Genomic DNA, 6,000 nt, shown 5'->3' on the forward strand with positions numbered 1-6,000 from the left:
AAAATGGCCATTTTCCTACATTCAAATAATAAACCAGGAATGGCCAGTGACTGACTTTCAAATCAGTATCTCCAGGGGAAGAAATATAGGGGCTCCCTCAGAGGAGGGTGCATACCCTAGTAAAGAGTTTCCCAAGAATTAATAGCTGTGATTATTGCCATATAGCAGGCCATGTTAAGATGTTCATTTGCCCTAATTACTCTTACTTTTAGAAATTCATTCTACATTATATCAAACATTATAATGCACCCATATCACATGTATGTATATATGTATATATTATATATACCACATATATTATATATTATAATGTACCCATGTCATCATATGTATATATGTAGATATATATAATTTATATTTTAAAGAAATTTTACAGTTTTGCTTTTGCGCTTACTTGGCTATGAATAGTAACTCATTTAATTTACTCTTGACTCTGCTTTCTAAGCAATCATCATGCATTCTCAGGAGTTCTTGCAAAACAAGGTAACCAAGTCACCAATTGTTTTCAGATGTAATAAAATCATTATGAAAAGTGAACTTGACAATGAACAAAGTGGACCTAATGTTTGTAGACATTTAATTAAACATTTATTCATTGTGATTTTGCATATTTTTCTTTAAATATCTCAAGCCGATCCATTTGATATTTTCCTGGTTGGTGAGACCCGGAATGTGGCGTGTGTTTGTGCGCATGTGTGTGTCGGGGGCGGGGGTGTCGATGGGGAGCCTGGAGGAGGCGCTCTCAGGGTCTCCGGGCTTCCAGAGTCTGATTTCTCGCGGGTCCTATTGGCTGTTTCTCTTGATTGGCATTTGTGCGTAGGTGACGAGGCCTGCCACTCTTGTTCGGATCACCTCCAGCTGGGGAAAACTTGGGGCGGTACCAAACCTAGTAAGAAAGAAACCCAGTGCCAACCATGGGTATCACCCTCACGGCACAAGAGTCGAGGACTGAAGAGGGAAGGCTCAGTGCCCTCCCCTGCCGTGGGGTCTCGCAGGGGGTTTTGTTCGTGCACTCAGCAAAGGAGGAGTGGGGGAGCTGTTTCTGTGCCCACCCTGCAGCGGAGGGAGGGGAGGAACAGATGGGACTTGAGCTTTGTCACCGTCACCTGATCAGTGGCCTCCTTTCCATTAACACTTTACATCTTGGCACTCAACAGCAGTGAGCATTCAACGCCACTGTGGGGTTGACCCGGTTCTGAGTGTCAGGGGGCCTCAGAGACTTGCGCCCGTGCGTCTCAGTGAGCCCAGCTGGCTGTTTGAGGAAAGAGGTGTGGGAGGAATGAGGAAGGACCCGCGCTGAAAGAGCGCCTTCCCATCGTCGGGCCTGGCGGTCCTGCTTGGTGTTTGCTTCCTAACTTTCTGCCTCAAACAATCGAGTGTACTTTCTCAGCTGAGGCAGTGGAAGCTCCAGAGAGCGGAAACATCGACCCAAAGTCACACAGCTAGGAAGGGGCCGAGGAGGGATTTGAACTCAGAGCAGTCACACTCAAGCCCCACACTGTTTTGTCCACACCCTGCTCGCTCCCTGAATTCCTAGGAATGTTCCGACACTCAAGAGCATGTTGGTGGAATTTCTGGTATGCCTGAAAAATAGATTAGTTGTCCCTTCCAGGTAAGCTGTTCCTTCCCCAAAGCGGCAAAGCAAGAAGCGGTGGATGTGAGGATGACTGCCGGTGGCCTCTCCGTAGGGCAAAGGGGCCCAGCAGTGGAGTCAGGTGGGGGCTGAAGTCCAGCCCGTGTGTCACCTGCCTCTCAGGACCCTGGTGTGGGACTTCGTCAGAGCAGAGAGGGTTGCTTGCTGAGTCCTGCACCCCTGAGACCACATCCACCCCAACAGCTGCCTCTTAAGAAAGTGCATAAAGGCACTGCTGGGGTTTGGGCTTTCCTGGAAGGAGACCCAGAGACAAGTACCGGAGTGCAAGTCTTTTGTCTGGGAGGTCGTCCCAGGAAGTGCTGGTGGGGAGTAGGGGAGTCAGACAGAGAAGGGGCGCACTGTCCAGGTGGCGATCGACCTGGTTATCATTGTGGACAACCAGAGCCCATCCCCCTGGGGAGCTCTGGGGGAATGGAGACGACATTCCCCTGAGTTGTCCTCTTCCCAGTGCCCAGGCCATCACTCAGGGCACCTTCGGGGGCTCCTCTGCTTCCCTGCGCACAGGCTGTGGGCTCCTGGGTGACAGGGAGCCCTCCTGCAGGGCCACCGTTGTTCCTGACCGGCTGCCCTGGTTGCAGGGGTGTGCGGAGGGCATCTGGGCAGGGTGGGGACAGCGTCTGCCAGGCACCCTCTAGGCAAGCCTGACGCCATGTCTAGCACTTCTGTCCTGCTGGATCTGATGGGCTCCAGTGATTGTCTAGGTCCTACTGCCTGTTCATCAACTGCAGAATGAATGTAGGCATTCCCCGTGGCGTTGTCTTCCCACGGTCTAAATTGGGATCGCTTCTGGAAAAAACCCACTGCTGCTAAAACAACGTTGTGACTTGAAGCCTGCCAACTTTATAATCAATTGCCGTCTCCTTTGGCCTTTCTTCATTCTCTGCCTCCTCTTCCTCCTCTCTGCCTTCGGAAGCCAATAAGGAAATCCAGGCTTCCAGGCTTCCTGTTTTCACCCTATAGACCTCCGCGGGGCTGCCAGCAGGAATGGGACGGATGCCCGGGAACTGCGCAGAGCTCAGGAGCGAGGCGCAGACGGGGCACAGGCTTGGAGGGGGCTCCTGGCAAAGCTGTGTTTGTCACACCAACCACCACTTTCTCTTCCGTTGTTTATTTACTGGGGGTGGCCGATGGAAATTACGAGGAAGCTGAAACCACCCTTGGCATCGCCCCCAACAAAACTGAATTCTTGCTTCTGCCGAATCCCCAAACCTCAGAGCTCGCAGCCCCTCCTCAACGCTCTCTCCGGACCACCTGGTTCTGCGGTTTTGCTTGTTCTCAGGCTGGATCGCCACCCCAGGAAGAACCGAAGCAGGAGTTTGGCAGAAGTGTAAAGAGTTGATTCAAATCGGAAACCCCCAAATGCAAAATTGTGACTATTTTAGTTTCTGTTTCCTCCAGCTCTGTTGCTGTTTTCACTGGAGGTTTCTGATTCTGCTTCGCAGTTGCCCTTTCCGATGTTTGCCTAGAACAGAAAGAGCGCCTAGAGAGGGGACAGCTGAACCCTGTGGCTTCGTTGGGCACCACCGATCTAATGAGGTGTAAACCCCACGGATGCCGCTTGGGGCCGCCGACACAGTCATTTATATCACTTGGTGCGACTAGAGGAGGCCCGCCATCATCCGGGGGTGTCTCGTCACAATCAGTCACAGTCCTAATCAGACCAGCTTCCCCCTGAGTTTGTGCTGGGATGCTGCTCAACAGCCCAAATATAGGAGTGAGAGATGGTTCGGACGAGGTGAGGCACATTCCTCCCACTTGCCTGGGAGGCGGAGAGGTCTCAGATGGCCCCATGACCGGTTAGCCTGTCCTCACGTGAGCTTCCTGGAACCCGGATGCCTCCGCCAGGCTTTTGGCCAGAACGGGGCACAACGAGAACCCCCAAGCGCGGAGACTCTGGGTCCTGCAAAGAGCCCTGGCCCCAGAAGCCAAGAGTGCTGCAGCGCCTCCATCACACTCCCTCTCTGTTTCAGGCTCTGCACAGGCCCCGGGTCTCCAGTGACCTGCAAAACGGACCCACCCCTACTCCCGGGAGGTTATATTCCAGTCAGAGAGCCAGACTTTCAACAACTAACTACGCCATGAAGTAGGTACCAAAGTTGTAAGAAGCGCCAAGAGGGGGGCCTGCAGAAGGGCTGCCTTTCTGGAGAGTTCTGGGGGGATCGGACCTAGTCTGGGGGGCTTGGGAAAATTCCCTTGAGGAGATGACTTAAGCGGAAATCTTGGGACAGGTACAAATAGAGGAGGGGGCGGGTTGTGACTGCAGACAAAGGAAGCAGCTGTGGTGGCCTGGAGACGAGGAGGAGCTTGTCACAGGAGGGCAGCGTGACCCGATGGGGCTGGGGGCAGAGGGAGGGGTTGATTTTGGTGGCCCCGTTGAAGACTTAGAATTACTGAAAAAAAGTATCCAAAACTTGGAAATATGGCAAAAAGGGAGACTATAGATTCTTGCAGTGGCGGACTAGAGCATTATGTACCAGGCGCACCCAAGGGGGACTTAATTCTCTGTGCGGTAGTACCTTGGTTCGATTTTGCTGTTTGCTGGTTGGGCCTGATCTCTATGAAGTTACGTGTACGTCTCTAGCTAGCTGTCCTCCTGCAGAGAAGCCAGGGGTTTCTGCCTGGTAGAGAAGATCACCGCAAAGATTATTGCTTTATCACCCCGCAGGACGTCAGTCAGTTTTGTTTCTAAGTTAAAAAATGAGCAAATAAATTAAAACTTACCTCTGTCCATCTTTCCTGAGGGACTGTATAAGCCCGTCATCAGATGCTTTTTGAACCAGCTTTGCCGTACCACCGGTTCTCTCGTTAATGAGTTAAATAAGTGATGCATATTTAGTCTATGTCAGTATGAGTTGGGTTTTCAGAAATCACTGTCTCAAAGAGATACCTGCACCCCCATGTTCACTGCAGCATTATTTACAACAGCCAAGACATAGAAACAGCCTGTGTCCACCGACCCACGAATGGATAAAGAAGATGTGGTATGTCTATATACACTAGAGTATTTTACAGCCATCAAAAAGCAAGAAATCCTCTCGTTTGTGACAACATGGTTGGACCTTGAGGGCATTAGGCTAAGTGAAATAATTCTAACAGAGAAAGACAAATACTGTATGATCTCACTTATATGTAGAATCTAAAAGAACCAAACTCACAGAAAGAGAACAGATTGGTGGTTGCCAGGGGTGGGGGTTGGAAGGTGGGGGAAATGAGTGGAGGTGGTGAAAAGGTACCAACTTCCTGGTGTTAGATATATAAGTTCTTGGGATGTGATGTATGGTGTGGTGACTATAGTTAATAATACTGTATTGTACTTTTGAAAGCGGCTAAGAGAGTAGACCTTAAAAGTTCTCATCACAAGAAAGAAAATGTGTTAACTGTGTGAGGTGATGGATGTTAACTAAACTTATTGTGGTGATCATTTCACAATATATACAAATAACAAATCATTATATTGTACGCCTTAAACTAATACCGTGTTATATGTCAATTATATTGCAATAAAACTGGAAAAAAAAGAGTTTGGTATTTATCTTTTGAGCATTATTCTTTGATAGAACTTTCTCCTAAATGTGATGAGAAACTGTGGAGGGTTTTAAGCAGACAATTGCCACAATCAAATTTGTGGACGCAATGTTAATGTTCTGAGAAAATTAAGAGACCCAGGTTCCTATTTTAACCATCAAATGTGGGGCTTTCCCTCTTGGGACAAATAACTGGCTTGGTTGAGGACCATCTGTTGTTATCATCAAGCATAGGTTTATTATAGGGTCTTTTGACAAACAGGAGAATCTAATCATTGCAGTGTCCATTTTGTTAAGATTTAAAGCAGCTGATAATAATTTATTATAATGGGATTCAAACTAATGAACTCCACTTACAATTAAAATGTTTTAGAAAGCTTTCTTTTCTCCTGAGTCTCCCCAGGAGGCCCAGCTCCGACAAAAGCAGAACCACTCTGCCACTGGGCAGATTGCTCCTCGACTGTGTCAAGTGTCAGAAGACTGGGCATCTCTTTAAAGTGCTTAAAAAAAGCGGGGGGCGGGAATACCAGCATCCATTTCCATAAATTATTGAATATAAATTTAAAATCATCTACATGGAGAAGTGTTGAAATTGCACATGCTAATTGGCGAGTCAGGGAAGCTGTGTTGGGACTGCAGAGAGCAAACCAGTAATTGTGGTTCTGGAGTCTTTGCTGGTCAGAATGAGGGGACATGCAAGTGGGGGTGGCCACACAGATCCAAATGGGGTCTCGGGTAAGAAAGTCACCAGGAACCTTACCTACGTTATCTCCTTTAATCCTAAGGGCTCTCTTGGGGGGGACCCTTCTGGCCTTGCCTCCA

The 6,000-nt window shown here is 48.8% G+C and overlaps 1 long non-coding RNA gene across 1 annotated transcript; it reads left to right on the forward strand.

Moving 5' to 3' along the window:
- The first annotated feature begins 619 nt into the window (after positions 1-619).
- On the forward strand, positions 620-5,180 carry LOC139041378 (uncharacterized). The gene is made up of 3 exons (XR_011496404.1): positions 620-3,389; positions 3,625-3,737; positions 4,565-5,180. It is a non-coding gene; the product is annotated as an uncharacterized lncRNA (long non-coding RNA).
- Positions 5,181-6,000: the final 820 nt, after the last annotated feature.

This window comes from Equus asinus, chromosome 21, assembly GCF_041296235.1.
Source record: "Equus asinus isolate D_3611 breed Donkey chromosome 21, EquAss-T2T_v2, whole genome shotgun sequence".
Classification (NCBI taxonomy): Eukaryota; Metazoa; Chordata; class Mammalia; order Perissodactyla; family Equidae; genus Equus; species Equus asinus.